This window comes from Tasmannia lanceolata, unplaced genomic scaffold, assembly GCF_043159265.1.
Source record: "Tasmannia lanceolata isolate RefF3 unplaced genomic scaffold, GAP_Taslan_0.1 ptg000026l, whole genome shotgun sequence".
Classification (NCBI taxonomy): Eukaryota; Viridiplantae; Streptophyta; class Magnoliopsida; order Canellales; family Winteraceae; genus Tasmannia; species Tasmannia lanceolata.
The window spans coordinates 4,500,441-4,527,873 of record NW_027518703.1 but is presented as its reverse complement, the minus strand read 5'-3'; the positions used below and the strand labels follow the sequence as shown (position 1 = coordinate 4,527,873).

Here is a 27,433-nt window from a genome sequence, read left to right as displayed (position 1 = left end):
TATTGGATGAGAAATTTGTTTGCTATTTATAGAAAATGAATGGACATGTCTTTTCACCAAAAAATTAAATGGAGAATTTGTAAGTTTCAGGAAATAAATAGAGAATTTATAACTGTCATAAAATGAATGGAGAATTTGTAACTTTCAGGAAATAATGGACATGAGCCATTAAACCATTTTAAGTTACAACAATCCATTTTAAATTACAAAGGAAATAATGGACATGAGCCATTAAACCATTTTAGGTCACAACATTAGTTTGATGTTAGGATTGCACAATTGGTGTCATCTTTTGGTCATCTTAGATCCAACATAGGACTAATCAGATGAACGTTCTGGCTCAACCAAAGGTAGGCCCACTATTACATGCCCTATTTTATTACAATGAGTCCACATCCTAGTGAAGCATTCTTCTTCATCAAATAAAAACTAATATGGTGCCTGATGGGGTGTAAAAACAGCAGCCTATTAGCTGTCGACACGTGGCCCAAGGATGGCCCACCGCAGACCCCGCGTCAGCAGGGGTAGTTTGGTAATTACAGCAGAGTAGGTGAGCTCGAACCTATCGCTGGCCGACACCTGTCCTGGAGTAATAACTCCTCAACTACCCCCGTTTTCCCTCCATAAAAGGGCTTCTAAAGCTCATAAACAGGGTAATAACTTCTTCACCCACCACTCTAAAACTAGCTCTGCACTCGTGCTCATACTGACTTGAGTGTCGAAGGGCCTGTCCGGAGTAACACTCCGGTTGGTCATTCTGACCTCGTTTGCTTCTGTGCAGAACGCAGCAGAACTCAGTTCCACAAGACTCATTTCCTTCACTTCGGCTCCTCGAGTCCTTCAGCTCGCCTCTTACGTCACTGTCATATCTGTTACCGATTTTAGGCCTAACAGATTGGCGCCATCCCTGGGACCCAGAACTAAAATTTGTTCCCAGATATCTCACAAAAATGACAGGGCGCAGGAGTGCGCGGGTGCCAACCGCGCGGACTACCCGAGCCGTCCTGCCTCGCAGGACCCGGAGTGAGCGAATTGCCTCGCTGGTGGTGGCAGCTTCTGCTACGGCCGAACAGAGCCAACCTCGTTCGGAGCACCTGAACCTCATGCCCACTCCAGAACAAGTCCAAGCTCTCTTTCAGCAAATGACAACTCTCGTTGGTCAGTACCAGCAGCTACTCCAGGCGCCTCCCCAACCTCCTCGGGAAGCTCCGCGACCTGTCCAAGAGAGGCCAGATATCCAAGGGGGAGAGTCGTCGCGCCATGGTGAGGACCGAACTCACCAGTCCACCAAAGAAGTCTGTCACCCCACAGCCAGGCATGCACAGACAGAGTCGCACCACCGTCGGAGGTCGCGGTCTCGCTCTGCGCAAAAGTGCCGAGCTCATGAAGAGTGCGCACCACAGGCAAAATCCCTGTCCCGTCGTAGGAGTCCGGAAAGCCACTCCGGTTTCGCGGCGAGCCAATCTGTAGAAAGAAACAGGTCACCAGACTGTAGAGCTGACCCGATGCTGCGGAGAATAGAAGAGATGGACCACCGCATAGAAGAGCTGGCAAAAGATCACAGCCGACCTACTCCGCGGGCGTTCTCAAGCAGAACGCCATTCACCGATGACGTCATGGGTGCCCCAGCACCCAGAGGATTTAAAATGCCAAATGTCCCGCAGTACGATGGGACCACTGACCCAGTGGACCACCTGGAGACGTTCAGGACGATGATGCTCCTCCATGGTGCGTTGGACGGGTTCCTCTGCCGAGCATTCCCGACGACCCTGACCGGTGCGGCAAGGGACTGGTACTCAAGGATCAGAACGAACTCCATCAGCAACTTCGACGACTTCGGGGAAGATCTAGTTTGCCACTTCATGAGCAGCCGCAGGCCAAGGAAAACCACAGCATCCCTGATGGCCTTGCGGCAAGAGGATAATGAACCTCTCAAAGCCTTCGTCAGCCGCTTCAACATGGAGGCACTCCAAGTGCCAAATCTAGACCCCTCAGCCGCTACAAACGCACTTCTCGCAGGTGCTAGATCTAATGATTTCCGCCGAGCAGTGGCCCCCCAGAATCCTCACTCCCTAGCAGATCAAATGGCCGGGGCGGAGGAGTATATATCAGTAGAAGAGACCCTGGCCGCCTTGGATTCGAATCGGAGGAGAACCTCCGAAGACAAGAACCCTGCTAAACAGCGTAGGGATGACAAGGCCGTCAGAAGAGAAAAATCCCCCCAGAGGAGGGAGGAGAACTTCACCCCTCTGAACACTTCCCGAAGAAATATCATGGCCGCTATCAGCGGAGAAGAGTTCATAAAGTGACCAACCCCAATGATCTCTAAGGGAAACAGGAGAGACAAGTCGAAGTACTGCCGGTTCCACAGGGACCATGGCCACAACACGGACGACTGCTGGCAGCTGAAGGAGGAGATCGAGCAGTTGATCAGCAGGGGCTATTTGAAAAAATACGTCCGAAGCAACGCATGCCGAAGTGAGCACAAGAAGAAAGGTCCCCAGGGCCGGAGCCCTCGGCGGTCACAACCGCCCCCCGCCCAGGGTCAATCTCCTCCGCTGCCCAGTCCACAACTAGAGGCACACCGCTCCCAACCAAGGGGGGTCATTGGCACAATTATGGGTGGCCCGGCAGCTGGGGGCACCTCGTCCGCTGCTCGAAAAGCATACGCACGCCGAGTCAATGCCGTGCACACATGCAACAAGAAGGCGAAGACGGAGAATGAGATCTCCTTCTCGGATGCGGACCTTGACAACCTGATATTACCACATGACGACGCCCTGGTCCTCACCATGCTCGTCGCAAACTGGGAGCTGAAGAAAACCCTGGAAGACAATGGGAGCTCAGCCGACATTTTATACTATCACGCCTTCGAAAGGATGATGATAGGTGACGACCGTTTAAGGCCGGCGAATTCAGATCTTTTCGACTTCTCTGGAGAGGTCGTCAAGGTGGAGGGACAAATCGAACTTCCTGTCCTCGTCGGGGATCCACCCTGCCAAGCTTTCGCCATGGTCAACTTCCTAGTAGTGAGGGCCACTTCGGTCTATAACGCTATTTTAGGATGGCCTGGCCAGAACCTAATCCGCACCGTCGCGTCTGCTTATCACCAGAATATGAAGTTTATTACGCCAAACGGCGTTGGAGAAGTAAGGGGGGACCAGCCACAATCTAGGGAGTGTTATGCAATGGCACTCAAGGGCAAAAATGCGACGGAGTCGTTGCCGATCGAGCTACTGGACCTGAGGGATGAAGCTTAGGGAACTCAGCCCGCCGAAGACCTTATTTCCATCCCCCTGTGCGAGAATGATGATGAGAAGGTTGTTCAGATCGGCTCCTCCCTAGACAACGGCACCCGGCGCAGCCTCACCCAATTTCTTCAGGACAACGCAGATGTCTTTGTATGGGCCCCCGCAGACATGCCCGATATTAACCCGGAGGTCAGTACGCACAGACTAGGTGTTGACCCAACCTGCAGGCCGGTAAAGCAGAAAAGAAGACATTTCGCCCTCAAAAGGCGGCAGGCGATCAAAGAAGAAGTGGAGAGGCTCCTGAAAGCCGACTTCATTCGAGAAATCCAAGACCCGGACTGGTTGGCAAACGTAGTCCTGGTGAAAAAGGCAAATGGGAAATGGAGAACCTGTGTCGACTTCACTGATCTGAATAAAGCCTGCCCCAAGGACAGCTACCCGCTCCCAAAGATCGATCAGCTCATCGACGCCACCGCAAGTCACTAGTTATTGAGCTTCATGGACGCCTTCTCCGGATATAATCAGATTAGAATGTATGAGTCCGATATACCGAAGACCTCCTTTGTCACAGACCAGGGAACCTACTGCTACCGTGTCATGCCCTTAGGCCTGAAAAACGCCGGAGCCACATATTAGAGGCTGGTAAATAAGCTCTTCCGAAATCAGATCGGACGCAACATGGAAGTCTATGTCAGCGACATGCTGGTCAAAAGCCGAAGCGCGCAAGATCATGTCTCCGACTTGAAAGAAACATTTCAAATCCTGAGAAACCATAAGATGAAGCTCAATCCCACCAAGTGCACCTTTGGTGTCAGCTCGGGAAAGTTCCTAGGGTTTATGGTTAGCCAAAGAGGGATAGAGGCCAATCCAGAGAAAATCAAGGTCGTGGTGGAGCTCACTCCGCCAAAAACCATCAGAGAAGTGCAACGACTGACCGGGATGGTAGCCGCGCTTGGGCGGTTCATCTCAAAATCTGCGGAGAGGTGTCTCCCCTTCTTTAACGCAGTCAAAGGACTCAAGACCGCGCCCTGAACAGAGGAGTGCCAGAACGCCTTCGAAGAATTAAAGCAATATTTGTCCTCTCCACCACTATTGACGAAGCCGGAGCCTGGCGAGGAGCTACTCTTATACCTGTCTATAAGCCCCCTGGCTCTGGCAGCAGTCTTAGTTCGTGAAGAGCGCAGCCAACAGCAACCAGTCTACTATGTTAGCAAAGTCCTGCACGATGCCGAAGTCAGATACCATCGGGTCGAGAAGTTGGCTTACGCCCTGATTATGGCAGCTAGGAAGTTGAGACCGTACTTTCAAGCTCACACGATAAAGGTCCTGACTGACCAGCCGCTCAGGCAGGTTCTCCACAAGCCGGACACCTCAGGAATACTCGTGAAATGGGCCGTGGAACTGAGTGAGTTTGACATCCGGTATATGCTAAGGCCCGCGATCAAGGCTCAAGTACTAACTGATTTCGTCGCTGAATGCACCATCCCCCAGCAGATCACCGATCCTGAGGTCGCCCAAGCCCCAGCGGTGGAAAAGGCAATTGCAACTGAGGAGCTAACAGAAGCTGGAGCCGGAACAGAAATCATCCCTGTACCACCAGCGGAACAGGGCCCTTCAACCGCCGAACCGCTCTGGGAAGTGCACGTGGATGGATCTTCGAACAAGGTTGGCTGCGGAGCCTGTCTGGTTCTAACCGGGCCGGAGTGCTTCACTCTAGACTACGCCTTGAGGTTCGGATTCCGCGCATCCAACAATGAGGCTGAATATGAAGCCCTCCTCGCCAGAATAAATCTTGCAGTCCAAACTGGCGCCCAAAGATTGAAAGCCTACTGTGATTCCCAGTTGATTGCAAACCAGATCCAAGGAGCATACAAAGCCCGCGACGAGCATATGATCAAGTACCTCTCCCAGGTCCGACAGTTATCCACCAAGTTCAAAAGTTTCGAGGTCGTCAGAATCCCCAGAACAGAGAATACAAAAGCAGATGTACTATCTAAGCTGGCCGCATCCGGATACACGACTCTCAGAAATATATGTATGAAGTTTCTACAGAGCTCCAGTATCGAAAGAAAGGCCGCTGAAGTCATGCAGGTAGAGCACAAGTCCTGCTGGATGGACGAGGTCGTCGACTACCTACGTAGTGGGAAACTACCCGAGGCCAAGAAAGAAGCCCGCAAGGTGATCCAAAGGGCAGCCCGGTTCTCACTCGACGGTGAGAACCTGTACAAAAGGTCCTACACCCTCCCGTACTTGAAGTGTCTCCGGCCCAGCGATGCCACGTACGCCCTGCAAGAGACACACGAAGGTATTTGTGGGGAACATCTGGGGGGCAAGGCCCTGGCGATCAAAGTTTTGCTGAGAGGTCTGTACTGGCCGACATTGAGACAAGACGCACTGGCTCTGGTCAAGAAGTGTGAGAGATGCCAGAAGTTTTCGCCCACCATTCATCAGCCCGCTGTATCTATGGCTCCAATCATCAGCCCGCTACCCTTCGCAATATGGGGAATGGATATCTTGGGCCCCTTTCCGCCGGCCTCCGGAAGGCGCACCTTCGTAGTAGTGGCCATCGATTACTTTACCAAATGGGTGGAGGCTAAACCTCTAGCCCAGATCACCGAGCAAAACGTGCAGAATTTCTTTTGGAAGTCAGTGGTCTGCAGATTCGGGATCCCTCGTGCCTTGATAACAGACAACGGTAAACAGTTCGACTGCCGGAATTTTCAGAAGTTTTGCTCCGACTTGAAGATTGAGCAGAGGTTCACCTCAGTAGCGCACCCACAAACCAATGGGCAGACAGAAGTGACAAACTGAATCCTACTGCAAGGGATAAAGAAAAGGCTGGATGAAAAAGCTGGCCGATGGGCAGATGAGCTTTATCACGTCCTATGGGCATATCGTACCACCCCGCGTACACCAACGGGTGAATCACCATTCAACCTGTCCTTTGGAACAGAGGCAGTGATACCGGTCGACGTAGGCACCCCTTCTCCCAGAGTCAACAACTTCAATGAACAGCTCAATGGTGACAGACTCCGCGCAAATCTCGACTTATTGGAGGAGGCCAGAGAAGAATCCCTAATAAGAGTCACCGCCTACAAGCAGAAAGTGTCCTGCTACCACGACTCCAAAGTACGCCCCAGAGAACTCCGAGTAGGGGATCTGGTCTTAAGGAAAGCTGCTATCTCCCAACCCAAGAAGGTCGGAAAACTCTCCCCAACCTGGGAGGAGCCTTACCGAGTAAAAGAGGTGGTGCGTCCGGGGAGTTATAAACTGGAAACACTCGATGAACAGCTGTTACCCCATGCCTGGAACTCAAAGAACCTTCGCAAATACCATCAGTAGCGGGCTACCCAGCGCAAAAATGACTTTGTAAATATATACTGAATGTGAATGAAGGAAGCTCGTTTGCAAAACTCTTCATACTCATCAACTTGGAAACCCAGTTCACTAAAACTAGGGTACTTGACGCTTGGTTCGCCACGGCTCGTCTCCGCAAAGACCGGGAGCCCACTCCTGGTCCGAAACCAGCCCGGATGCAAAACCGAAGCTCCTTGGAAACCCAGTTCACTAAAACTACGGTACTTGACGCTTGGTTCGCCACTGCTTGTCTCCGCAAAGACCGGGAGCCCACTCCTGGTCCGGAACCAGCCCGGATGCAAAAACCGAAGCTCCTTGGAAACCCAGTTCACTAAAACTAGGGTACTTGACGCTTGGTTCGCCACGACTCGTCTCCGCAAAGACCGGGAGCCCACTAGGATTAACCCGAGCCCAGGACGCCCGTCTAGAGCAAAATCAACACAGTATACGGCCAAACAGTATAAACCAGAGACAGATAAGTGGAAAAGGGGCGGGCAATAAGAGTTTACTTTCCATTCACAAGTTAAGGCCTCTAAGGACCATTACAAGGATAACGCCTCAAAAGGCTGTTACAAAAGTTGGGCCTCCAAGGGGCCATTACAAAAAGGAATCAAGAAATCGCCAAAAAGAGAGAAGGGGAGATCAAGGCGCCTCCCTGCTGCCATCTATCGCTAAATATGTCCCTGGAGCAGAGGGTGCGACCGTGGTGGCCGGCTCATCACCACCAATCGTCGGTAGGTCGGGGAGAACCATTCCCGTCAGGTCAACGCCCGGATTTGATTCCTTAACCTGCTCAAGGCAGTCATAGAACCCAATTTTGTACGCCTCACTGGAGAGCTCGACGAGTTCGTCCTCCTTCCTTTGAACGGCTACTTCTTGCCTCTCTCGGGCTCTCTCCCTCTAGACGTTGAAGGCTTCCACCGTTTTCTCCTTCTGCGCAGTCAGCTGAGCGGCGAAATCTTCTTTAAGCCGCTTGTTTTCCTCAGCCGACTTTTCAATAGTCCTCTGAAGCTCCTTTGCCTCTTGAATCAGCTTACCGTTCTCCTCCTCGGACTTCGTTATTGCCTCCGCAAACTTCTGACTCTTCTGGTTGAGGTCATTATAGTACAACAAAATCTGCAGGCAGATCGACCAGCGTTAGCACAGAAAAATGAGGGATAGAGCAAAAATAAATAAACACTTGAAAGCCATTTCACCTGGTAAGCTGACGAAAAAATGGCCTCTTCAGCCACGGCGGGAGGTTCGTTGAGAACCTGCTGCTTGTCACTACTAAGGAGGACTTTACTACGTAGATCCTTAGCCACCCGGGTCTCACCCAGGCCGGTGTCGTTTTTCTGGACGGCCCAGTTGGGCCGAAAAACATTGTCTCCAGTCCTCACGCGGGAGGACGGGCTCCAGCTGATGCCCCTCCCGACTTGGAAGATTCCACGCCATAGCTGTGGGCGCCCACCAACTTAACCACTGTCTTGGCCTTAGCAGGCGATGCCGTGGCCTGGGATGGCGCCGGACTCGCCATCTCTACGGTCTTCCTTTTCTGGCCCTGATGGGTCTTCCCAAACGCCCCTTTCCTCATTTTGTCTATCAAAGATTGTTGCTACATCTCTGAAAATCGACACACAAGCGAAACCAGTCAAAAGCAAGGAAAAAGAGGAAAGGTAAGTTTTAAACAAGACTAGCCACGTACGTGCCCGGATCGCAGTACTAAGGCCCAACCCGACCAGAACCTCTTCCCCTTGGAAGTCCGAACAGTCAGTAGGTCCCTCACGGTCCAGCACCTCCCGAAGCAAGGCAAGCGTCCTCGCATCTTCACCCTCAAGAAACGGTTTGTGACTCATCGCGACTGTATCCGGGGTGCCCCATGTCAAAGGAACCGGCCAGGGCTCACTGGACTCCCTGTCCTCGTCATAAAAGAACCTGGTCCTCCACAAATGTATCGAGGAAGGAATACGAGTAATCATTTTCACCTCCGGGCGCTGGCTAATGTAGATCCAACCCCCGCCCTTATGCTTCTTCAATTGCGCACACACGCGGAACAACGGCACTGACAAGTTCCTCTGAAGCCGGCCCTGAACAAGGTACACGAACCCGGTCAGTAGCCTCCATAAGTTCGGCGCTACCTGAGCCAGAGCTAGCCCGTAGTATTGAAGCACCGAGGCGAAGAACGGGTGTATAGGAAATCTGAGTCCAACCCTCAAAGACTCATCGTATATGCAAACGTCAGAGCTTTCGTTACAAGCCCTATCTCCCTCCGTCGCCTCCCTCAGCCCAAACCTGGACGGAATACAGTATCTATCCCTAATTACCACCAACATGGACTCATCCAGGTGATTCTCCTCGTTGAGAGCCTGTATGTTGTATTTGGGATTGGCATCCATCAGGGCCCTCGCCACGACCTCAACGGCCCGGCCAGGGATAAACGTTGTGGACCCCTCGCCGGCGTCACTACCAACACTCCCCCCCAGTGGGAAGTAACTATCTGTCGGAAGCGGAATGGCGTTCAAGTCCAATATCACTTCGTCCTCCACCACTTCCCCATCGCTACCTATGATATCCACACTGACATCTGGACTTGCCATTTTCGGGGCTGGTGACCAGGTTGGCCTATCCTGGGTCCTAATCGACGATCTAGACCCTGGACTACTAGAAGACGACTCCCCCGAACCGGACTCAGAACTAGAGCTACTAGACATAAAAGCAGGAAAAGAAACGAATGAGGCGCGCTCAAGAAAATTACCCGTCCGAACTGAAACCTTCGGGTATCGAACTGAAAGCTCCCGAATCCACCGCCGTTCCCTACCACAAAACTACACGAGCCGAACTGGCCTTCGCCGAACTGGCAGAGAAAAGAAGAAGAGGAGAAAAGAAGAAGAGGAGAAAAGAAGAGGAGGAGAAGTAAAAAAAGTACAAAATAAGAAGGTAAAAACCTCAATTTAAAGTTTTACCCGAGGCGGTGTGCATTTAATAAAGGGCACACATTTCGAGGGCATTTTACTGGTGCCACGTGTCTTATCATTTATGATGGACACACGCGTCGAAGCGAAGGCGCAAGTGACAACGCGCGTATCTCCAAGGAATTAAGGGCATCCGTCAAGTGTTCGTGCATCAGTCCGGCCCAAGCCGGACTGGATATGACGTGTCTCGCTAAACGACAAAAAGCAGTCTGGCCCAAGCCGGACTGGATATGACGCGTCTCGCTACGCGACAAAAGCAGTCCGGCCTAAGCCGGACTGGATATAACGCGTCTCGCTAAACGACAAAGAGCAGTCCGGCCCAAGCCGGACTGGATATGACGTGTCTCGCTAAACGACAAAGAGCAAGCCGGACTGGATATGACGCGTCTCGCTAAACGACAAAAAGCAGTCCGGCCCAAGCCGGACTGGATATAACGCGTCTCGCTAAACGACAAAGAGCAGTCCGGCCCAAGCCGGACTGGATATGACGCGTCTCGCTAAACGACAAAGAGCAGTCCGGCCCAAGCCGGACTGGATATGACGCGTCTCGCTAAACGACAAAAAACAGTCCGACCCAAGCCGGACTGGATATGACGCGTCTCGCTAAACGACAAAAAGCAGTCTGGCCCAAGTCGGACTGGATATGACGTGTCTCACTACGCGACAAAAGCAGTCCGGCCCAAGCCGGACTGGATATGACGCGTCTCGCTAAACGACAAAAGCAGTCTAGTCCAAGCCGGACTGGATATGACGCGTCTCGCTAAACGACAAAAAGCAGTCCGGCCCAAGCCGGACTGGATATGACGCGTCTCGCTATGCGACAAAAGCAGTCCGGCCCAAACCGGACTGGATAAACTCCATACTGCTCCAATTTTCGGACCGCTCCAAATTCCGGAATGATAACTTCCGGACTGCTCCAATTTCCGGACTGCTCCAATTTCCGGACTGCTTCAGTTTCCGGACTGCTCCAGATTCCGGACTGCTCCAAATTCCAGACTGATAACTTCCGGACTGCTCCAATTTCCGGACTGCTCCAAATTCCTGACTGATAACTTCCGGACTGCTCCAATTTCCGGACTGCTCCAAATTCCTGACTGATAACTTCCGGACTGCTCCAATTTCCGGACTGCTCCAAATTCCTGACTAATAACTTCCGGACTACTCCAAATTCCGGACTGCTTCAGTTTCCGGACTGCTCCAGATTCCGGACTGCTCCAAATTCCGGACTGATAACTTCCGGACTGCTCCAATTTCCGGACTGCTCCAAATTCCTGACTGATAACTTCCGGACTGCTCCAATTTCCGGACTGCTCCAAATTCCTGACTGATAACTTCCGGACTGCTCCAATTTCCGGACTGCTCCAAATTCCTGACTAATAACTTCCGGAGTACTCCAAATTCCGGACTGCTTCAGTTTCCGGACTGCTCCAAATTCCGGACTGATAACTTCCGGACTGCTCCAATTTCCGGACTGCTCCAAATTCCTGACTGATAACTTCCGGACTGCTCCAATTTCCGGACTGCTCCAATTTCCGGACTGCCCCAGATTCCGGACTGCTTCAGTTTCGGGACTGCTTCAGATTCCGGACTGATAACTTCCGGACTGCTCCAATTTTCGGACTGCTCCAGATTCCGGACTGCCCCAGATTCTGGACTGCTTCAATTTCCGGACTGCTCCAGATTCCGGACTGCCCCAGATTCTGGACTGCTTCAATTTCCGGACCGCTCCAGATTCCGGACTGCTCCAAATTCCGGACTGCTCCAAATTCTGGACTGTCTCACCGGGCCTCGACCACTGCCAATCAGAGATGTACCCTGCCACATTTCCCCAAGTCACCATAATAACTTGGAAAAGTGGGGGGCAACTGATGGGGTGTAAAAACAGCAGCCTATTAGCTATCGACACGTGGCCCAAGGATGGCCCACCGCAGACCCCGCGTCAGCAGGGGTGGTTTGGTAATTACAGCAGAGTAGGTGAGCGCGAACCTATCGCTGGCCGACACCTGTCCTGGAGTAATAACTCCTCAACTACCCCCGTTTTCCCTCTATAAAAATTCTTCCAAAGCTCATAAACAGGGTAATAACTTCTTCACTCACCACTCTAAAACTAGCTCTGCACTCGTGCTCATACTGACTTAAGTGTCGAAGGGCCTATCCGGAGTAACACTCCGGTTGGTCATTCTGACCTCGTTTGCTTCTATGCAGAACGCAGCAGAACTCAGTTCCACAAGACTCATTTCCTTCACTTCGGCTTCTTGAGTCCTTCAGCTCGGCTCTTACCGATTTTAGGCCTAACAGTGCCAACATGAAACTAATTCCCAAATAAAAATAACAAAAATAACACATAGAAATAGTCTTTCAAGATGGAATTCTATTTTGGAAATAAAAGCAAAGGTAAAAAATGGACAAAATAAATTTCTCAAAAGGAACAAATTCCATCAAAACTAAACTCGTCAATGTTCGCATGGGACAAATGCCAGAGTGGAGATCCCCTCACAGAAAACGCTGTCTATTTTTTTGAAAATTTTATTCTTAGAATAAGGATATTCTCGTCATTTCATTGAAAGCTGGAATAAACCCCAACTCCGTGGCTCTCTTTCTTGTCTTCTTGATAGGTGTCAGGATTCTTTGATTCCAAAATGTAGGAGCTCTCAAATCACAGGCCATGTTCGGCAATCATGAAAAATTATTCCATGGAATAGTGACCCATTGTGAAAGATGGGCATGCAGGGAGAGGGAGAGACGAGAGGGAGAGACTTGGGATGGAATGAGATATCCTTCAAAATTGTGAGTTTTTTCATGCATGCTCCCCTCACTTCCACCCTCTTCTTAAGTCTCCCTCTCCTCTCATCTCTCATAATTGGCCCCACTAATATTCCATGGAATATTATTTCATGGTTGCCAAAAGCAATTACTCAAGTGCAAATACAACCATTATAGGCCAATAACCAAGTTGGCAATAATGATTACTATGCGCACACTCTGTTCCCACTTGTAGATACAATGAGGCTGTCCCGCCTTGTTCCAACTGTGTAAATATTGTTCGGTTCTGATTTTCCTACCCTAGCTCTCCGGTTTTGTTTTCCAGCAGCATTATTGTGCCCGACCCACTCCGCAGGGACCCGCCCTTTGGAAATGTTGAAAACACATCTACACCGGGAGAGCGAGAATCCACCTATATAGCCCAACAATATTCTCTCCATTTTCCTATGTGGGATCTTACGGAGGCCAAATGTACACACGTACCTAGCTGGTTTCACATGATAAAAATTAAAAAATAAATAGACAAATAAAAAGTGGATTACAATACATCATTCCACTCCCGACCTCTTTTTCGTTGTTTTCCAACTGAAATGATTTTGATTCTCTCTTCATTTCCTTTTTCCCATTTCTTCACCTCTTTATAAAGACTTGAGAGGGCAATCCTCTCCTCAACATAAAAACCTTCTAGCATTCTTGCTTCTTCTCTTCCTTCTCATTTCTATCATATCTCTGGAGTTGCATTACACGGACGATCGTTGTTAGGATTGATTTCTAACAATCAGCATTGGATCCCACATAGGACACGTGGGCATAATCAGCACAGTTGATTTGGTGGATCATTGTCAGGTGACATGTGGTACGTACTGCTCCCTTGAGGAAGGGCATTCCATCGGTAAGATTATATGGCCTACAAAATCCAACGGTTTAGCTTCTCCTCTTGGTGGAACCAGAAACTATGCCTTGCACATCAAGGATCTAGATGGGGGGCAACTGTTAGGAGAAATTCCTAATGGTGATATAGATAATTTATACAATGGACGGCCATGCATGCATGGGCGAGGCCCACATTTTTTGGGTGATCCAGACCAATTCATTTGTTGGGCCCTGATGTAGATAAGGTGTGCCCCGAAAATCTTCTCCTAAGATCGGACCGCACAGTATAAAAACCTCCCCAGATCGGAGGGTCGGGATCATGGCTAAGAGGGCACACCGCGCGTATCTACATCAGGCCCTAACAAATGAATGGTTTGGATGACCCAAAAAACGTGGGCCCATTGTATTTTTAGGCACGTGAATGCACCGTTTAATTTTCTATGGTGATATCTTCCTTTTCTCTTTCTCAAAGTATACGTACACGCTCACATAAATGCAGAACGCAATCGTGGATATTTCCACACCTTCTTGTTTGTCTTTTCGGCTGTGTTTCTTTGGACGTAAAAATGGAAGTAAAATTTGTTTTATGTTGAGCGTAAAACAAATTTTAGGTCCATTTTTTACGTCGAAAGTAACGAGCCTTCCTGGAAATGAATAAAAGAGATAAAAAAAAAAGGCTATTGATAATGGCACTTCCATGTTTTGATAATTGCACTAATTCATCTTGATTTTTATAATTTAAACAGCTGTCAGAGGTCAATACAATTAGTAAACAGCTCTAGGAAGCTAATTAAAAAAGAAAAGGCAAGCTGAGTTTGTACAATTATTAAACATGTTAGTGCTAATATCAGTAGCCAAAATAAAGATGGTGGAAATGTAGCATTTTTGAAAGGGAGATGATATTTTTGCCCCGCCTGTAGGATTATGCGCCTCTCTTGTCACATGAATTGTAGGCAGACTTTGGCGCTTTTTGACGTCAAATCACGTGAAAAGGGAGGCGCATAATCCTACAGGGGGCAAAAAAATCATCGCCGTATTGAAAAAATAAAGATAAACAAACAGAGGTGGAAACATTTTTAGGAAAACACAAACAAAATAGGGTGAAATTGCTGAGAAAAGTGGTGGAAATATCATTTCCCATTTTTAGAACAGATAAAATGTATGTGTTGGAAGAAAAAGAAGAGGAAAAAAAAAATGTAGTAGCATATTTCTGAATGTTGAAATACATCATGGAATTGATATTTACACCCCTCTTGCTCTGTATGCAGGTCTTGTATTTTATTTCGGGAGATAAAAAGCGATGTTGCCGTGGTTCAATCCGAAGGCCGTATTTACAAGAGGAGGAGAGAGTAAAATGGTGTCAGATTGAGCCTCGCCAATATCGCATTCTCTCCCTTCATTCTCATATCAGGTCTTGTATTTTGGGTTGAATTTCTCGAAATTTTGGACTAAATATTAAAAAAATAAAATTTCGGCCGAAATCCGGTACCATTTGAAGGTATTGGTGATTTCGGTTTCGGTGTTGACCGAAATTTCTGATTTCGGTTGAAATTTAAAACCATGATTGCGACCACGAATGCCTTGTACAATTTTGAAGAAGCTTTGGGTTGTATATTTCCAGCTTAGATGCATTAGACAAAGAAGAGAGACTTGAAAAGCTTATTGAGCCTCACCTTTGAAACGTACAAGGAATGGGTGGTAGACGTAGTTACTGTGCTGTTCACATATATTTGTAGAGTTTTGATAAAAATTCCTTGGAGCTTTGGGTCTTAAATTCTATGTTGTCATGTATGTGCTAGAACAAAAATCCATTCTTAGTGAGCTTCTAACCTACCTTATTTTTTAATCTTTAATGTATGTATGTATCTATCTATCTATCTATAATATATACTAAGAATGTTTCTTTCCATTGTCATTCTATTTCTTTCGAAGAAAAAGAAATTTTTTCAATGGAAAACCCTTTTGTGAGAAATTGTATGGTGGCCACCCTTTACATGTAAAGGGCAAAGAGAGAAAATGTCAATCCCCTTGATTTTTTTTATCAAGGGGAAAGTGAAAAAAAGGGTTTAGGGGGAGAGGTTTTTCTATCTCCACCCTTGTTGTTTGACAGTCGGCTACCATATAAATTCTCCCTTTTCGTTATACCTCAGGTTTTGTTTTGATAGTGTAGATCTTTATACCAAGTATAGCATGGGTGGGGGCCCACCATTTTCTACTTGATCTGCTGGGCCCACTATTTTGCACCTCATGCAATGATGGGGTGGACCCAGCATTTTATAACATGCCTATCATGAGTGGGACACACCATCTCTACACATACTTATCCAAAGGGTGGACCCACCATTTTACCCCTAATGTTATCGATGATGTGGGATCCACCATCTCTCTATTCAAAACTATGCATTACGGTGAGCCCCAGCATTTTACACCTCATGTATTGATGGTATGGGCCATCATTTGACACTCATGCAGAGCATGGGCACATAATAGTAGTGAACGTTATAAAGCTTACAAACTTAGTTTAAATGGCTTTTGTTTGCCCTCAATTTGTTGCACTCGCACAGTTACACTGCTACCTTTTTTAATGGGATTTGCTAGGGTAGAGCGCGGAAGGGCATTTCACAGGCCGGCTGTTGCACGACAGAGCAGCCTCATAGGCTCACTTTTCAACAGATTTTGTTTTATTCATTTAATTTATTTATCCCGGGGGGGTGTCTCTAAATGAACCAAGGCCCGAAATTCCTTCTAAGATGGTCCCTAGCAAATCCCTTTTTCAATAGGTGGGCCTAGGTAAATTTGATCGTTCTGATTTGTTGCATGATAGAAAATCTCTGTAGATCGGACGGATAGGATCATCCTATGGAGATGATCTAAAGGGTACATCCTATTTTCTATCTTTAACCAACGGTTTGGATCACCACCCCTACACTACTTTTTTGAAAAATACTTGACTTCACGCGCTCACGCAATCCATAATAGTCCTGTATTTTTCAAAAAGTATGGTAAGGACCACTCTATAGGATGATCCAAACCGTCCATGTGATGGGCCACAACTGTAATAGGTCGTGCTGAGAAAATGTAGAGAGGAACTGCATATTATGGAAACCTCTGTGGAAATGATTTTTTGGGCCAACCTATCCCAGTTATAGCCCGTCAGTATCACCCTACAGTATGGTCCTTACCATACTTTTTGAAAAAATACGGGACTATAAGGGCTTACACCGTATAAAATCTCCAGCCCTACGGAAAACCTCACTACTCTCTCTCTCTCTCTCTCTCTCTCTCTCTCGGAAAACCCTCGTTTCGGTAAGTCCTTTCTCTCGCCCTTTAATTTTCATGATGGCCATATCTCTCACGGACTCTCCTTCCCTCCCACGACTATTATGTTTTTTGGGTTTCAGGTTTCACCTTTTTTTTTCTTTTCCGAATCATCATCCGATTTAGGGTTTTTGCTTGGGTTTCATTCTACATTTCGGAAGATTCTCGACTTTTAGTGATGGAAATGTAGATTTTATAGCTAGGATCTGCTTTAACCCTTCTTGATTACTCTGTTTTTCAGCTGTTTCCAGCTTATTTTCCAGTCAAGATTAGCATGTTCTTTTAATTTTTTTTATTGTATTGTTTGAGTTGCTGTTTGATGTGGAATATATAACTTTACAAGAAGATGGACAGGAACTCATAATTAGATCTGGGAGCAAACCCTTGATTCAATATCCTCTCCTTAGATGGTTCAATGCCCAAAAATTTGTTATTTGAGTGATCCTAAGTTTCCGATCATGATCCATTGTTATACTATAAAAGATTAAAATAGCGTGTTGGGGTTCCACACAAAAGCAAGGAGATGCCACATCGGAAATGTAAAGGGATGTGGATGGGGTTATAAGGGCACCCTCCCTCTAACAGCTAGCTTTTAGAGGCGAGTTCTACCCGGTTAAATTCCCTACATAGCGCCTTCTCCAACAGCTTAAGCTTTTTGAGCAATTGGTTGTTTGACATGGTATCAGAGCAAAGGTCCTGGCTTCCAAACTCCTTGATATTAAAAAAATCCACATTTAATGGCCAACCTAAAACGCGGGACCATATGGAAGAGACCCACTCACCTTTGTATAAACACCATTTCTTCAAGTTACTCATGAGCGAGGAAAGGGCTGCGAGGAAACGGATTTGGGAGCTTACCAGGAAGGTGGCTATTAGACACATGGGAGCAAGAATCTCTATCCGAAAAAGCCCTGGTTTTTTGGAGGGGAACCCGGATGCCGCCCTCACAGGTTTGCCAGTTTCCCACCTCCAACAAACTCTGGAGGAGCTGGAGAAATACGTTTCCTAGATGTGCATCCCCGTGTTGGGGCAGCCCTGGGATTCTGTGGCAGATAGACTACCTCTGTAGATTTAAGGAGGGAAGAAAGAGATATGCTATTGTATCTTGTTTTGCTTTAATTTTTTCCTCTACTTGGTCCTGGGTGTACCCGGTCCATCCTCCATATGATATTTTGTAATACAGGACGGGACTCCTAGTCCCCAGTGTTATTTTAATATCAATGAAATATGTCACTTTTTAACAAAAAAAAAAGCGGGACCATATGTGCCACGTCTATGCCAACCCTAAAAGGAAGGGCCACACGTGAGGGGGAGTGTTATAGTATATGTTGAGAGAAGGGTAGAGAGAAGAAGATGAGAAGAAAAATAGTGAGTTGGAGACTTCTCCCCGTCACTTACGTATTTATATAAAGAAGAAGGTACAATGACCACTATGCCCTTGAGCACCACATACATACATAATACACACCCAACACTCCCCCTCAAGCTGGAATGTAAATATTGAGCATTCCAAGCTTGGTACAAATATCACTAAGTCTAGCCTTGCTTAAGGGCTTGGTGAGAACATCAGCAAGTTGTTCTACTGATCGAGTGAAAGTAGTGCATATCTCTCTCTGCTGAATCCTGTGACGTATGAAGTGACAGTCCACCTCTATATGCTTCGTACGCTCATGGAAGAGTGGATTGGTAGCAATGTGGATAGCGGCCTTGTTGTCACAGTATAGCTGTGCAGGGGATGAGGAGGGAAATCTGATCTCAGACAGAAGAGATCGTAGCCAGATAAGCTCACTGCCAGAATGTGACATGTGTCACGGGGAAACAGTTCAGGACACAACCGGTATTAAAATTCATCCCGTCTCGTCTCGTTGCGTCTTGGAAATGCGTTGTTTATAGCACATTTGGTTGTCACTCGCCGCTAAGCTGGTTGGTTGGCCAAACTCTATAGGAGGAGTTGACCCCGTGACTTGCTGACTCCTCCCCCGTTAGGCCCAGCAGGTGTGGGCAGAAGCCTTGGTGGCTTGCTCATGGGTTGCAAGAGGACTTGCTTGTGCATCTGTTGCACACAGTAGGAAATCATACTTCAACTCGTAGGCGTGCCCTAAGGGAGCTTTGGGTGCGGACTGCGAGCTATCCATAGGGATGCTCCAGTTTCTTTGGTCGAGGATGGGGGCCAAAGACAGTGCATGTAGGGTTGGGTTCCCACATGTATTGCGCGTACGGACCGGTGCAGGGGGCTACTTATACTGTTTGCCCCCCTCTGCACCGCGGTACGTCTCGTGGGTAGGCCATTCTTTAGGTCTTCCATGGGTTCGTGCCGGGGCGACTTCGGTTGCCCTCGCGAGGTGTACACCTTGCGGATCAGTCCATGGGGCATCTTGCTTCTTGGATGACCAAGCCTGGCGCTTGGCGGATTGGTGCGTGGCATCGTCATGCCTCGTACTCGATGGACTTTGCATTAGGCCCCGAAGCCTTATGTTCGATGTACTCGTGATGCAGGCTGATCATGAGTGTGGGTATCTAGAAGCACATGTCAAGATCTGAGCCAAGTAGCCTATTGAACGGCTTAGAGTTTGTGTGCTCATTCGAAGCATCAAGGGGTGTTGGCGTGTAGGGCCTTTAAAGCCTTGCGCGATTGAAGGCTTGCCCTAGCATCGGTGCATGTTGGGGCGCCGCACGGGTTATTCCGTTGCTCAAATATTTGGCCCGTAACAGTTGGTATCAGAGCAGAATGTCCAAGCTATGTATTCAGAGTGTGCTTTGAGAATTGGTGCCAGATGGTATCTAGTGCCAGATCAGAGCAGGTTGTGAATCAAGAGTTTTTCAAGGAGCTATGATATAGTTGGTGTCTGTGCTGGCATAGTTACAACAAGTTGCGATGTTTGCGGCTATGATTAGTGCATCTCTAGTGCATGTTGCTTTGCACAAAGGAACGGGAAATGCTTTATGTTGTTGCGGAGTTGGAAAGAGCTTGAATGTTAGCACACCAAGTTGGAAGTGCTAAGTTGCGGATGTCTTTGAATCTAACACTTTGAAAGTCCATTAGTCAGCCGAAGAAGAGCTGAAATTGCGTGGGTATGTTCCTTTCGATGGACTCTCCCTTATTCTACTTGAGTCGCGCAACAGAGGCGCGATGGCCTGCAAAGATTAGTACCATCAGTGTTTGTTCAAGCATTGCTCAATGGATTTGCTCGAAGCTTGATACAGTGTTAGAGCTGCAACCGTCAGCGAACAGGTTGGCATCTTTCGTGACACACCGATGTGTGAGATCGGAAGTGGCAGTTGGGGAGTTGTGAATGCTCCGTTGCAGTGTTGGCTAACATTGATGTGTTAGCATATGGCCTTAAGGGCGTGCTATGAAAAAAAGGGTTGGCTGCTGGCATAAGCCTTCCCCTATCAGATGAGGTGTTGAACGTGTCGGCACCAAAGCGCTCATCGAAGTGAATTTGCTTGCTCAGTGTGATGGCATAACCAGTTTGACGAACTAGCAGACATGCTCAGGATGAAGAGCTGTTCAATGACTGAAATACTTTTATGGCAGTTCACAATTACAATCGAGCATGCGTGATGCTCTTCTCAGAAAGACCTTGGAACGAACGTCAAGGCCGCTTAGATTTGACAATGGGTTTGCTGTGTTGGTATGGGACGACATGGTGTGTTTGTGTGTTTCTTGCTGCTTTAGAATCTCGTTGTTTGTCGAAACCGAAAGGACAGCTCAATCTGAATGATGGAATATTTGGGTGGTTAGCAGTGTGAGTACTAGCCGCAAGTGCCCAAGGAGACCATTTGTGGCATAAGGGTTGATTGTTCAAATCAAGTACTATGGTGTTGAACCGAAGCAGGCAAGACTAAGCGTCGCAGTTGATTGATCCCAACAGGGGATTCTTGGCCTCAGGAGGAGGCGAGACTGATGTGGTGGTCTCTTTGCTTGGGAGTGCTTGTGGACTTCGTGATTGGTTTGCACTTTGCAGGTGGCAAGTGCTGCACTTGGTCGAAAGTGAGGCAGGTGTTGTGCCAGAAGTGGTGGCACATTCAGGGAGAGACGAAGGGGTGCAAGTTGGCCATTTCGGAAGACCACTCCAAAGGAAGCTCGAGTGTAGCTAAGGAGGAACTCGAGAGTTGCTCGAGGAAAGGATTCAAGTTTGGTCGCTCTGCCCTCATGGAGTTTAGTGGAGTGCTCAGAACCATCATCACCGGTTGTAGGTGAGCCAAAACCTTCCGTGCCGAAAGTGATGGCACGTTATCCGGTTGTAGGTGAACCAAAACCTTCCGTGCCGAAAGTGATGGCACGCTATCCGGTTGTAGGTGAACCAAAACCTTCCGTGCCGAAAGTGATGGCACGTTATCCGGTTGTAGGTGAGCCAAAACCTTCCGTGCCGAAAGTGGTGGCACGTCAGCCAGTTGTAGGTGAGCCATAACCTTCCGTGCCGAAAGTGATGGCACGTCATCCACAGCGTTTGTAGGCACCGTCAGAAAACCTTCGCCTAGTTTGATGCAGTCCGGAAAAACCATCGTTATTGAAGATAACTCCAGCAGAGCTATAGTGCAGTGATTGGCAGAACTTGAGGCAGTGTAGTATGCAGTAGAAGTCAGAATACGCTGATTGTCGAAGTACCAGTGGCAGCTGTTTTCAAGATTGAGAAGTCATTGTTATTGTGGAACTGAGCTTCACAGAGCGTTCAGTGTCGACAAGGGCGTCGACGTTATCAGGTGGGGGAGTGTCACGGGGAAACAGTTCAGGACACAACCGGTATTAAAATCCATCTCGTCTCGTTGCGTCTTGGAAATGCGTTGTTTATAGCACCTTTGGTCGCCACTCGCCGCTAAGCTGGTTGGTTGGCCAAACTCTATAGGAGGAGTTGACCCCGTGACTTGCTGACTCCTCCCCCGTTAGGCCCAGCAGGTGTGGGCAGGAGCCTTGGTGGCTTGCTCATGGGTTGCAAGAGGACTTGCTTGTGCATCTGTTGCACACAGTAGGAAATCATACTTCAACTCGTAGCCTTGGTAGCTTGCTCATGGGTTGCAAGAGGACTTGCTTGTGCATCTGTTGCACACAGTAGGAAATCATACTTCAACTCGTAGGCGTGCCCTAAGGGAGCTTTGGGTGCGGATTGCGAGCTATCCATAGGGATGCTCCAGTTTCTTTGGTCAAGGATGGGGGCCAAAGACAGTGCATGTAGGGTTGGATTCCCACATGTATTGCGCGTACGGACCGGTGCAGGGGGCTACTTATAATGTTTGCCCCTCTGCACCGCGGTATGTCTCGTGGGTAGGCCATTCTCTAGGTCTTCCATGGGTTCGTGCCGGGGCGACTTCGATTGCCCTCGCGAGGTGTACACCTTGCGGATCAGTCCATGGGGCATCTTGCTCCTTGGATGACCAAGCCTGGCGCTTGGCGGATTGGTGCGTGGCATCGTCATGCCTCGTACTCGATGGACTTTGCATTAGGCCCCGAAGCCTTATGTTCGATGTACTCGTGATGCAGGCTGATCATGAGTGTGGGTATCTAGAAGCACATGTCAAGATCTGAGCCAAGTAGCTTGTTGAACAGCTTAGAGTTTGTGTGCTCATTCGAAGCATCAAGGGGTGTTGGCGTGTAGGGCCTTTAAAGCCTTGCGCGATTGAAAGCTTGCCCTAGCATCGGTGCATGTTGGGGCGCCGCACGGGTTATTCCATTGCTCAAATATTTGGCCCGTGACACATGGCTCGATACTCAACTTCAGCACTAGACTTGGCTATAACATTTTGCTTCTTACTACGCCAGGACACTAGGTTACCCCCCACAAAGGTACAATAGCCAGTGGTGAAGCGTGTATCTGCTGGAGAACCTGCCCAGTTAGCATCACTGTATCCCTCAACTCTCTGATGGCCATGTCTTTTGAGCTGCTAAGTGGAATGTACGAGGAGCGCTCATAAACTGGCTAACAACTCCCACGGCATAAGAAATATAGGCTCGAGTCACGGTGAGGTATATGAGCTTCCCCATAAGTCTCCTATATCTACCAGGGTCATGTAACAAGTCACCTTCTTCTGGATGGAGCTTTGTATTTGGGTCCATGGGTAGTGGCCGATTTCATGCCTGACGACCCTGTCTCATCTAGAAGATCCAACACATACTTCCTCTGTGAGAGAGAGAGAGAGAGAGGCTAGTACCAGAGTATGCTACCTCAATCCCTAAAAAGTAACGAAAGCGGCCAAGATCTTTTGTGGAGAACTCCAAAAAAGTCCAACTGTTGAATACCAACTGTGTCACTCCTTGTGATAATAATGTCATCCACATACACTATAAGAAGAACATGACCAGCACCTGACTGATGGTTGAAAACTGAATGATCAACTACACACTGCCTCATATCATATCTCATGAGGGCCTTACTGAATCATCCAAACCAGGCTCTAGGAGACTGTTTGAGAGCATACAAGGATTTGCGAAGCCGACATACTGAGGAGGAAATCTCCCCTTCAGCAACATAACCAGGCAGTTTCTCATATACACCTCAACCAAATCACCATGGAGGAAGGCATTTTTTACGTCTAGCTAATATAATGGTCAGCCATGATTGACTGCAAGAGAAATAAAAACGCGCACTGATGGAATCTTAGCAACATGAGAGAAGGTCTCATGGTAGTCAATCCCATAGTTTTGCGTATACCCTTTGGCCACCGCGCCTTAAGGCTCTCAACCGTCTCATCTGGAAAATATTTGATGGCATACACCCATCGACAGCCAACAAGATGAGCTCCAGGAGGAGGGGAAACTATATCCCAAGTATGATTGGCCTGGAGAGCGGCCATCTCGCTGTCCATAGCAACACGCCGCCACCTGATGTGATCCAACCGTTGGATCATCATTTATTTGCTTTGTGGACCATTAGATTGCTATATTTTAGTGTTATTGGACTTATTTACTATTATTCTGGTTTCTCCTAGATGTGAGGGGATGTCCACATCACTAGGGCCCACTCACATGCTCACACACTAACCTCACATACCTCTAACCCTTTTATTTCATTTGTTGAGACTGTTTTACCCTTAAAGGCTTATTTTCATAAGTAGTGGGAGCGGGGTAGGATAGACATTGGGTTTCACTTAAGTTCTTTAAAAGCACATGGGGAATTAAGTAGAGATTTGGGCCCACTCTTTTAACTTCACTATATAATAGAGCCTTGGGAGGAAAAACCCTAGTTTTTCGAGTTTTAGAAAATAAAGTGCAAGGCATCCCAAGAGAGCCGACGGCTACTCCTCTCCTTCTTCTTCTTCACACGCCATGGGCGTTCTCTTCCCTCAAAATTCACACCCAAGGTGAGTTTTCTCCCTCTTTCTTCCTCCTTTCTCATCTCTTCCATCCATAACCTTTTCTTCTCGTCTAATCTTCTTCAAACATCTTCTACCCTAATATTTCACATCTCCTCTTTCTACCTCTTCTAATTCTCTTCTTCTCTACCATTTTCACCCCTTTTAATGTCCTTTTCTATTTGTGGATCACCATCTCACTATTCTTTCACCCATTCTTCAATCTTTTCACCATTCCCTCGCACATTCCGAAGGTTCTCTTGGAGGTTGCTGCTGCCCACACAAGATTCACGCCCCGAACTTCTCCACCATCTTCTTTTGGGACCCGTTGTGAGTATTTTTTTTGAGTGAAAGTGCTGCTGCTTTTTCCGGAAGGTATTTTAGAATCCTAAACCCTTCATTTCTTGGTCTTTTAGCCCTCATTTCATGGTAGGTTTAACCCTTGTCCCTCATTAGTGCCATAGGAGGCTTTTCACCCTTGAATAGTGTTTGTGGGCCCTAGTTTTAAACATTCAAAATTCTGGACAGCAAGCTATTATTCTCAGTTTTTCTTGTTTTAGACTCCGTTTCGTTCTTTTAAATGCAATGGAACTTTATCTTTAGATGATGATTGATTTAGCATCAAGTTCGCATTGATTTTTTATCTTTAAAGCTAATCGTACGTGGGTTTTCATGGATGAATTAATTACTTCTGTTTATGGGGCTTGCACTAAACTGGTATCAGAGCCTAGAGCTCGTAGTCTTATTCGTGTCCATGGTCACACGCCATCTCGGTGTTCCTTACATCCATATAGGGTTTAGTTTGTCTAGTGCAGACCAAGTGTTCGGTTAAATTTCCGATAGAGTCTAGATTAGTCAGTCTTGCCTTGTAGGGCATCTTTAGGTCATAGTGTCAGTCTAAGTTAGTTTCTTAGTCATCCAGTGTAGAGTTTCATTTCGTGTCAGTTGAGTTTCACCTAGTTCTTGCACTTCCGACGCGTTTTCCCATGGCACATAGGGCCAACGCTCCCGCACTGGGCCGGGGCCGGGGTCATCTGCAGCCTAGAGGAGCATGGCAGCAACAAACTCAAGATGCACTAGACCAGCAGGCTCAGATGATGGTTGCGATGAGCGCGACCTTAGAGAGGATCAGTACCCGTCTAGGGATACCACCTACAGGGCCAACCGCATCTCTTCGACAACAGCTTCCTTTGTCTCCTACTACCACAGGTGGTGAGCATGGTCGTCGAGATCCAGATCTAGTGGGTTTCACAGACGGACTATCAAATCACGATGATACCTACGATCCAGATGAGAAGCAGGGCTGGTCCCAGGATGGGTCCCACCCCCGTTTTGAGGAGAGATTGGTTAGAGCCTTAGAGCATTCACGAGATTATGGCGTCAGGTTAGATATCGGGGATTTCCAGGGTCATCTCGATCCTGATGAATTCCTCGATTGGTTCGAGAGCGTTGATAATTTCTTCGAATGGAAAGAGCTCCCCGAGAACAAAAAGGTTAAATTTGTGACCACGAAACTGAGAAGTTTTGCCCTCATTTGGTGGAAACAAGTGCAAGCCAGGAGAGTTTAGCACGGTAAGCGCAAAGTCGAAACTTGGGAAAAGATGAAAGGAAAAATGAAAAGTACCTCCCAGCCAATTTCAGATCCGATCTCTACCAGAGATTGTTAGAAACTTAGAACTTCGGCAAGGTGCGAGATCCGTGAGGGAATACACGGAGGAATTCCACCTGTTGACCGCTCGCAACAGTATCATAGAGGATGATGAGTAGGCTGCTGCTCGATATGTTCACGGTTTGAAGTACCAGATTTAAGATGCCATTTCCTTTCACACTATTATTACGGTGGACGAGGCCTCAAGTCTAGCCTTGAAAGCCAAGAATATAGCCCAGCGTTCTCAGAAGCAAGACGCATCTCGATCCCAGCCCAGCTCGTCCAGTCAAGGGACCACAGTCATTTGACCACCACCCACTCCCCCACCTCATAGTACGGCTACGAGGCCCTATCAGGCAGATATGGGTGCAGGTCGTGGGCTCCTTGGGCCCAAGCCACAGACCATGACAGGCAGATGCTTCAAATGTGGTGAGCCGGGCCAAACCCTCAGCAGAATGCCCACGCAGGACATTCAATCCTCAGAACCCTTTAACGGGACCAGTAGATGTTGAGGGTGAGGATGATCCTGAGTTTGCTGAGGATCATCTCTATGATGTTCCTCTGGGGGAGGATACAGGAGATCGTGAGGCTACACTTGATGGAGACCAGGGCCATGACACACTCATTATCCATTAGGTCATGATGTCTCCTAGGGTGCCTAGTCTAGATAGATGGTTGCGAAGCAACATTTCCACACTGCATGCACATCAGGGGGAGATCTTTGCCCCATCATTGTTGATTGTGGGAGTACGGAGAATTTGGTTTCCCTGTTGATGGTCGATAGGCTCAAATTGAAGACTGAAAAGCTTAATCGACCTTACAACATCGCATGGTTTAAAGGAGGAGCCGAAGTGCCCGTCACACACCGATGTCTTGTGAACTTTTCCATTGGAAACGTTTACAAAGACGAAGTTTGGTGCGATGTGGCTCCTTTAGAGGTATGTCATATTTTGCTAGGGCGTCCTTGGCAGTTTGACCGTAAGACCACCCATGATGGGGAGCGAAATATGTACTCATTCGTGAACAAGGTTTTAAATTTCGACCAAAATCCGAAATTCGGTGGAGACCGAAACCGAAATTGATGTTACCCGAAATGGTGAGAAATTTCGACCGAAATTTCGGAATTTCAGCCGAAATTTCGGAATTTCAGCCGAAATTTATAATAAAATTCCTTTTTTTATTATTAAAATAATAATTTCGTCCGAAATTTCGGTCTAAATTCTGAAATTTTGTTCGAAATTTTGAAAAATTATTATTTTATTTAATATATATAAAATATTAATTTCGAAGTGAGTATTCAATTTCGACCGAAATTTCGGTATTTCAGTCGAAATTTCGGTTTCGCTAGGGTTCGAAATGGGTTTCGAAACTGAAATTTAAAACCTTGTTCGTGAAAGACAGCACTCGCATTACATTGAATCCTGTAAAGGATCCACCTAAGCCGTCTAGGAGTGTGTCAGTACCACATGAGCCAGTTAGATTGGGTGCTCCACCAAAAGGAAAGGAGCTGACACTATTCCTGTCACAATCTGATTTCGAGGGTGCTTGTAGACAAGCGAACATGGTCTTCGTCCTCGTATCGAAAGAAGAGTCAGATAGTTTACCTATCCCGTCGGAGATGTTGTCATTATTAGAGGAGTTTCGTGATTTAGTTCCTGGCGATTTACGTGATGGACTTCCTCCATTTCGCGACATTCAGCACTGTATCGATCTTGTCCCATGCTCGAGTTTACCTCATTTACCTCATTATTGCATGAGCCCTACTGAGCATGAGGAGTTGCATTGACAGGTCGTAGACTTGTTGAAGAAGGGATATGTTAAAGAGAGCATGAGTCCATGTGCAGTTCCTGCCCTTCTAACTCCTAAGAAAGATCAGACGTGGAGGATGTGTGTAGATAATCGCACTATCAACAAGATAACTGTCAAGTACCGATTTCCTATCCCAAGACTTGATGAAATATTAGATATGTTGAGTGGTACGA

At 47.7% G+C, this 27,433-nt stretch overlaps 1 protein-coding gene across 3 annotated transcripts in view; it reads left to right on the top strand.

The window, feature by feature from the left end:
* LOC143858502 (Transducin/WD40 repeat-like superfamily protein) overlaps nt 1–27,433 on the top strand; it is an 81,315-nt gene that overhangs the window by 47,792 nt on the left and 6,090 nt on the right. Inside the window, exon 2 of one of the 3 annotated variants that reach the window (XM_077369140.1) lies at nt 16,459–16,501. The gene's annotated coding sequence lies outside the window, so the exon portion shown is untranslated. Of the gene's footprint in view, nt 1–14,480; nt 14,607–16,362; nt 16,502–27,433 lie in introns of those variants that run through there. The other 2 variants (XM_077369141.1, XM_077369139.1) reach the window with 2 other exon arrangements.